This window comes from Eleutherodactylus coqui, chromosome 1 (assembly GCF_035609145.1).
Source record: "Eleutherodactylus coqui strain aEleCoq1 chromosome 1, aEleCoq1.hap1, whole genome shotgun sequence".
Lineage (NCBI taxonomy): Eukaryota > Metazoa > Chordata > Amphibia > Anura > Eleutherodactylidae > Eleutherodactylus > Eleutherodactylus coqui.
Window position 1 is genome coordinate 224,178,675 of NC_089837.1, and position 8,405 is coordinate 224,187,079.

Below are 8,405 nucleotides of genomic sequence, written 5' to 3' on the forward strand. Positions count from 1 at the left end.
TATTTCATGAAGAATGCTTAAAGGGGTATTCCAAGTTGTGCCATTTCTGAACAACCAGCACCTCATGCAATAAAATAACAAATAAGCATATACTCACCTCTCCCCATTCCCGCTGTGTCCCATGGCGCTGCTTGGACCTCCGTACTTGTGTTTGTCTACATACTGCATACAAACCCTGTTCTTGGCTGCAGTGCCAGTGACAGCCTGTAACAGTGACATCAGAGTTGAGACCCAATCCAGCGCTGTGGGACGGAGCGGGGAGAGATGAGTATATGCTTATTTGTTATTTTATTGCATGGGGAGCTGCTTGGACAGAAATTGTACAACTCGGAAAAACCATTTAAAAATTGATATTAGTGGCTAAGGGCTCATTCACACGACCCTATTCGTAAGACGCTGTGGGAGTCCCACAGCATTTTACTAGTCTGTGTGAGCTGACAGAGACCGCATATGGCATGCACTGCGCATGCACATGACTGCACACCGTATCTCATGCACACGGTCATGCGTAGTGTGACTTTCGTCTTTTTTAAAAATTCCCCGCTCTGTTTCAGAGCGGTATTGCATATAAATCGCCGCCCATATGCAATGTATAGTGTATGGACAGCGTTATATATGCTGCCCATACAAAAGTATAGGGATTATGCTGTGTGGTACGTATCTATTTCTTGTACATATCGACACACAGGGTTTACACACTCATGTGCATGCATCAATAAGAGTCCATTGGCTTTTACTGATTACGTGGCCGTAATACCTGCCGAAATCATGGTCATGTGAATAAGCCCTAAAGGTGTGAGTCACACAAAAAGTGAAATCTACAACACCTCCTGAAAATAAAAATGTAACGTACAGAGTTCAACAACTTCATCTGCTTCATCAAATGCTGAAATAGAGGTTATGTGATTTTTGGCCGTTCTGCAGCAGTTTCATAAAAATATATCCACTGCGCACCGCCATCAGCTACTAGGCTACCAAAATCTAAATTTTATTTGAGAGTACCTAATACCATGTATAAAATACAAATTAATAATTTCTATACGGTACCACCTTCATGTAACTTTGCATCTAAGAGTGGATTCAGACCAGCTTAGTTTTGTTCCCTTATACGGCCGTATACCGGGACAAAATGAAACCACTGATCTCTATGGGATTTCAGTGGTTTCATTCTCACCACCTCCATGCCGCCGAGCAGATTTGCGCCTCCTGCAGTCTGAATAGTCCCGAATAGTGATTCTAAGCAAAAATTGCTTGACATTGCAAAATTCTGGCTAACATGTGTACTCAAGCAGACCCCTAATGCAAACAAAATGTACTCTTGAAAAACATTGTAAGATAAGAGGAGTTCCTAAATACTACATGTCTACATTCACAGGTGTGGGTGTTAAAAAAGACAAAATGGCAGAAATATGCCACCCAATTCTCGCATGCAAATTCAATTTCCACACACCTATACAAAATGTAACCTTGTATATCCCTAAACCTTATGTAATGGATTAACCAAGACTGCTTTCAGATGGGCATAAAATGTGTGCTTTCCTGCTCCCTCGCTATGGATGCAACACCTCTTCTTCATCAAAAACACACTTATAGCACCATTACTTGGGTTATGATGAGCCATGGGAGGTTCAAGAGTTATCTCTGTAATATGGGTTCAAAAAGACCCATATTACGCCCATGTGAATGCGGCCATATATTCATATTTTTTATTGGAATTGGTTGGAAACTAATAGCCCAGTGTTCACACGGAATTCAGCAGTGTGAAAGAAACTGCGACATGCTCTAATCGCCGCAGAAAAACATGCGTCCGGCTTCCATTGTAATCAATAGAAGCCAGCCGTCACACTATACTTCTACTGTGAGCACAGCGGAAGTATCGCGTGATTACGTGGCCCCCCCATGGCAGTCGCGTCATCCTGCATTGCCGGGTGCGGCATGCGCTGTACTGCGCATGCATGCCAGCTCGGCAGGCGGGACGCGCATGGTGGATCCAGAGAGGTGAGTATGGGGTCTTTGGGGAGCACCGTGACGGACTCCGCTGCAAAATTGAATTGCGGAATCTGTGTGGGTCACCTGCATGGACGATCCACAGTTCAATAGGCTCATAGACAATCATTGGGCATCCGCAGGTAATTAAATATCTGTGGATATCCATTTTTTCCCGCGTGTGGTTTGCACACGCGTGAAAAAGAATGCAGCATGCTTCATTTTTCTGCAGGCCCCGCACGGACAGCTTCCATTGAAGTCAATGGAAGCTGTCCGATCCGCGGCACACCCATAGCTGATACTGCAGACATGCCGGGGATCTGCAGGAAGGCAGGACATTCGAAAAAAACATGCACTGCACATGTGCGCGGCATGCCAAGCGCATTCACAGTGCAGAAGAAAGAAGATCTGGCCGGGACGGAGAAGACCTGTACCTGTACTGCATCCGGACAGGTGAGTAAAAATGTCCATGGCTGCGGGCAAAGGTGGATTCCACTGCGGATTTCTGAACTTGGAATCCGCTCATGCCTGTGGGCATGAGGCCTAAAGATCAGGTATGGAGAAGTGTAAAGTATATAACATTTACTGATGTTTGTGTATGGTGTGCTTATGTATCTTCTAGTGTTGCTTTCTAATTAATGACTGTTGACTCCTCCTCGCTGGCAGAGGTGGATGGGCACTTTAACTTGCTCTAGCTCAGTCTAGATTAGCTGTAATACAGTCTAAGGCCTTATTCACACAAGCATTTTATTGCGGCGATTTTGCCGTGATGAAACACGGGCCACAAAATCACGACCATCTGAAGCATTACATTCCAATGCATTAGTTCAGAAGTGCAATTTTGTGCCGCATAAAATTGCCCGTCTAGAAAAAAAATAGCACGGTGCTGATTCCGGTGGATGCTTTTATGCGTGGCCGTAAAAGATAGGACTTGTTGTATCTTCTAGCTGCGATTAGCCAATGGAAGCCACTGGCAGGCAGATGGGGAGGGAGGGAGAGGGAGTTTAGTACGACTAGCTATGCTAAGCTCCCGCCCCCTCCCTTTGCCGGCAAGTGGCATAAAGCGGGAGGAAGTTTAGTAGAGCTGAACACTCTCCCTCGGCCGACTGTGTCTTAATGGGCGAGAAAACAGGAGATGCAGCCGAGACTTGGTTACAACTGCCTCTTATTTTAGGCAGAATCGCCGCACCCATAGGAATAAAGCCTTAGACGGAGCCATTAGTAGCAAGGACGGATTTATACATCCTTTGCTACTGAAGTGCCTCTCTGCAACGGTATATTTTTCTTGGCTGAGAAAGGGTTAAAATATACCTTTAATTTTAGTACATGTTAAACTGGTCATACACATAAAGCTTTGACCACATTACAAAAACCAGCCTTTTACGTAATTTTTTTTCAGAGTACTCATCTTCTATATTCTCTGTGGGCAGTCCATATGCTCTCTTCTCTCTCTAAAAGGGTGACTGCACCCCCAGTAGATGATCCGTGGTTACCCCCTTATTGCTGAGCTGTACCTGGACCTACTATTTGTGTTTAAATCCATATGCGGCTCATCAATTAGTGGTACTTGGCGTGTGAATGTACTATTGAAAACAGAAGGCAAAACACAAAACAAGGATGCTCACAAATCAAAAACTCAAAAAATATACAAATAATTGTTAACAATTATCAGCCACAGGCATTCAAAAAGAATATATATATATATATTTAAAACTATTCATAGGTGCATCCAGAAGAGACCCCTGGCGAAGCTGCACTGTTGTAGTGATGCGCATGTGGAAGGTTACACTGTCCCCGTTACGCCACTGATCACCTCTACCTGGTGCTACGCTTTCTAGGGCTTAGAACTTATCCGCCTGTGTCCATATCAGGACTTTAACCCTTTCCAATCCAATTTGTATCCTGGTTTTCCTAGGGGGTTACTCTCTTTCTGATGTTATACAATGGCGCTATCATGCTACATGAAGTGACACATTGGATAGGCTCTGACAGCAGAGAGGATGGCAATATACAGTAAGAGAACCCCGACGGACGTCTTCCAACATCGGAGCTGTACTGCCTTAAATCATAATGTCTTCAGACGTCAGACAGTGGATTGGAAAGGGTTAATTCATGTTATGGTTTCTGGTCCTCGGGTGAAAGTTGGTCATGTTTTTATACCTTGAATATTGCATAGTAGCTGATTTCATGTTATCAGGGAATAGTTGTATGGGCTCTGTTTGCTGCTTCTTTTTCAGTTCAGTCAGTTGCTCTTTTGGATGTACCTACAGGTGGTTTTAAATATTTTTGTCTGTGGTTTGTAATTGCTAATAAATGTGAAAATTTTTCTTTGTGAGCTTCCTTGTGTTTTTCACACCCGCTGTTCTCTCTTGTGTATTTATTATATGGTGTGCAAGGCGTTAAGCTCTATATGATTAGTAGGCGGTGCCAACCTCTCCTCTGTTGGCAAACATGGTAATTGCCATGTGGTGACTGCAAATCATCTGTATGGGTGCCCAAACACTGAAGACAACATTAATAAGGCTTGTTATTCCGAATATAAAAGTGGACACTTTAGAGTTACTAATTTCAAGTTTGACACTATTACTACTGTGTTTTGGGGTATATTGTTCGTATGAGTGTATATTTTTAAAAATTACATTTATTTAAATACATTACGTTTACATTTCATTTCCTTCAAACAAAATTTCTATTGAAATATTCACTACAATTGTTTTTTTATTGTAATGCTAAATATGTGTGTTCTGCATAGATTTCTTTCTGCAATGCACATGGCTTTGCCTGCATCTCAGCACACATACGTATTTCCCAATAGTTCTAGAGAGAGAAAACAATAAGGGCTCCTGTCCACGGGTGTAACAATATCCCGCAGCAGATCTCCGCCGCGGGAGCCACCGCCACCAGGGAGCAGGGGAGAGCTGATTCACCGCGGAGAATCGTGGTAATTCGCAGCATGCTGCGATTTAAATCCCGCGAGCAGAGAATCGCTATGATTCTCCGCTCGTGGACAGCGGGGCTGCATTTTTCATAGTAAGTCTATGGAACGCGTTCACTTCGTTTCCCGTAGCCGGATTATCGCCACGGGGAACGCAGTGAAAATTTACCCGTGGACAGGAGGTCTTAGACAGCATCTGATAGATGCCACATCTAAAACCTGATGCACTTTGAGGTACAGTGGGGACCCATACTAGGCTATGGATCAGATCAGTAACACAGCAGCGTGCATGGGCCCGAAAATGTTTTTTAATTCCCCATCATGATGAACGACTGTCCTCCCAAAATCAAACTACATTTCAATATCAAACTGAATGTTAACGTAAAGTCCTTTGTATCCTGCTGCTGCAGGTAAAGTATCGTTGTACAATCATACGTAATCATTGTAATCAGCTTGCATGTCGAATCCTCACAAAACCATAACTTGTGAACTCAGACTAAGGCCGGGCCCACGTGGACGTATTTGAATTGTGGATTCCACAATCGCTGTCTGCACAGAAGATCCGCAGTAAAACGCAGACATTGAAAGACGTGAATTTTCGTTCACACTTGCAGGTCCGAATTGTGTATTCCATGAGCAGAAGAAAGATCACAGTCTACTTTAGCAAGGATTCTGCACGGACAGCCCCCATTGAAGTCCATCGATGCGAGTGTTCCATCACCCATGCACAATTAACCTGGCATATGAGCGATGGAAACACTTGCAACTCCATAGGAAAATAAATAGAAAAGTTGGAACGCCGGTTGGAGGGGAAAGAGAGACCTTTCTTCCTTGTGGATGATATGCTGTGCATACGCGTACATCCATGTGGAAAACTGCTTGCATTTGTGATCTTCGCAACCATTTGCGAATGATTGCAGGTCTTCCACTGTGAAAATCCACATGTAGAATCCAACCCATTTTTGTGAGCTTAGCCTAAATACACAGATATTTTCTGTCCCCATTCCAGCACTAAAGGCCCATTTAGACACAAAGATGATCACTCGAAAGATGGCTTTTAAGCAATCATTTTGCATTAACTACTAATGGGCACTAATGCCTATTAGTACCAATTAGCAGCGTGTAAGCTGCCGGAAGCTGTATTCAGGGAACAGAACACCCACTGTTCGCTGAATACTTTCGCTTTGTTCTGCCGGCGGGGCTGACAGCTGAGACAATGCAATCACATGTTATCAGCTCTTTCCCAACAGAACACAATGTGCAGCTCTTATCAGCTCTTCTGCTGAACGACGGATTTTAGGCAGAACTGAATTTCATCGGTCGGCAGATAACTGAAAGATGGACACATTTAGACAACGATTATAGCTCACAAAATGTTTTTTGAGCGAATTTTGAGCAATAATCATTGCGTCTAAATGGGCCTATAGAGAACGGGCATTCTAAAATGCTTGCTTAGTGTATACATTATTACATTACAAATGCAAGTGGAGAGGATGGAAGTAAAAGATGTAGTATGTGACATTTTTCAAGCTGGAAGATGTGGTCTACATTCAGACTAGTGGTCAGTTTCTTAAAAATCAAAAATGGTTTTCTTATAGTTATTCATTCAAGTCAGAATTGGTGTAAATAGTAACAATTAGTGCAGAAAATGTATTTCAACAAGAGATTTGAAGAAATAGTTAAAAGAAAAAGACATGGCCTGCATTTAGATGGTTAAATACCCACTAATCATTTTCTCTATTACACAAATTTAGTACAAAATAATTGAAGGTTGTAAGATGTACAACATTCCTATGTAAGGTATTGACTAATCCTTAAGGAAAACCTTCATTCATCACAATACAAAGCTGCATGTTCTTCATGGCCGTCATCTATTTGCAGTGCCAAAAATTTTGTAGTTATTTGCAGTTAACGTTATAAGTAGAGATGAGTGAGCATACTTGCTAAGGCAACCTACTCAAGCGAGTAGTGCCTTATGCGAGTACCTGCCCGCTCGTTTCACACTCTCCCCCAACCCTCCCGCTCCTCCCTGCTCACTCCCGCAACTCACCGCTCTCCCCCGTCGGCACCCGAATCTTTGGAAACGAGCAGGCAGGTACTCGCATAAGGCACTACTCGCTCGAGTAGTTTGCCTTAGCAAGTACGCTCGCTCATCTCTAGTTATAAGTTAAAATAATTAGATGTATTTCAGAATGGGATTCATCAAAATAAATCCTAGAAAAACGTACTAAAAGTTACGCTATTTTACATTTCTAGATATGTTAATTCCCAGCAGTAGAGTCAGTGGCATGGTTTCTACTGTCCAGATATCGTGCTTAGCATCATACGACTTCCCCATGGATGTGAGGTGTTTTCAGGCTAAAACGCCTCGCATCACATCAAGGAAGTAGCAAACCTCAAGTGTTCCTCAAGTAGCATCAGCAAGTGCTTCCTATTGTGTCGGGGGTTCATACTTGTGTGAGATTTGTGCGTCTCGCAACGCACAAATCTTGCACAATTTTCTTGGGCATGTGAAAGCGGCATTATACACCCATATAAATTTTGTGGGGAAATGTAATAAGTCCCGTGTGCAAGATTTCACAAAAAAATCTGCAATTTCTGTTTAAGGCCTACTTATGTAAAAATTTGGGAGCTTTGATCATTTTGCTGCAGCTCTCACCGCTTTTCTCAAAAGGAGGCGAAGCTACGTGGAAGGGACGGAGCCATTAATTGCACATCAAATTATAGTTTACACCAGAAACTGGCATAAATTATAGCACAAATCTATAGATCTGAGGTTCTGGAGCACAGGATGACCAGAAGTGCAACAATTGTATTAAGAGGGGTGTTGCTTTAAGGAGCTTTCATTGTATATATAAATTAAACCAAAGCAGAAGTCTTCTAAATGGAAAGATTGTGAAACTGAAAAGTGGTAAAACTGTACAGATATAGAAGACACCGCGGCTCTTTAATCTTAAGGCTTTTTCAGATGACCATGATTTTGTACCAGCTGCGAAAATCACAGCCACGAAACGTGGCAAGACAAAAACCATTGATTTCAATGGTTTCGCTTTCGCTAGTGGGGTTCTCGCTTGTTACCCTATCCTTTTCACTCATAGTTTTTCTACATGCGAGAAAGATAGGACCTATTGTCTCGCTTTTTTTTTTTAAACTCGCACGCAATAGAACTGAGATTGAATAACAAAACAAAAAACTGGTTCATGCGCTAATATGCTTCATAGCAGTGAGCATATTAGCATATGCACCTCACCCTTAGGGCTCACTCACACAGGCATATGGGAGCTGTGTAATACACAGTTAAATATGTATAGCCTATAATAGGATATGCTGAGTCCTTTTGCCTGCACGTATCTGACAGGCCCAATATAAATCAATGGGTTTCTAAGGTTTCTAAGACTGCGTATTATGCACGTAAAATATATGTGTGTAATATGCTGTCCCCATACGCCTGTGTGAGCCCTTAGACATAATTAAACGCATGGCC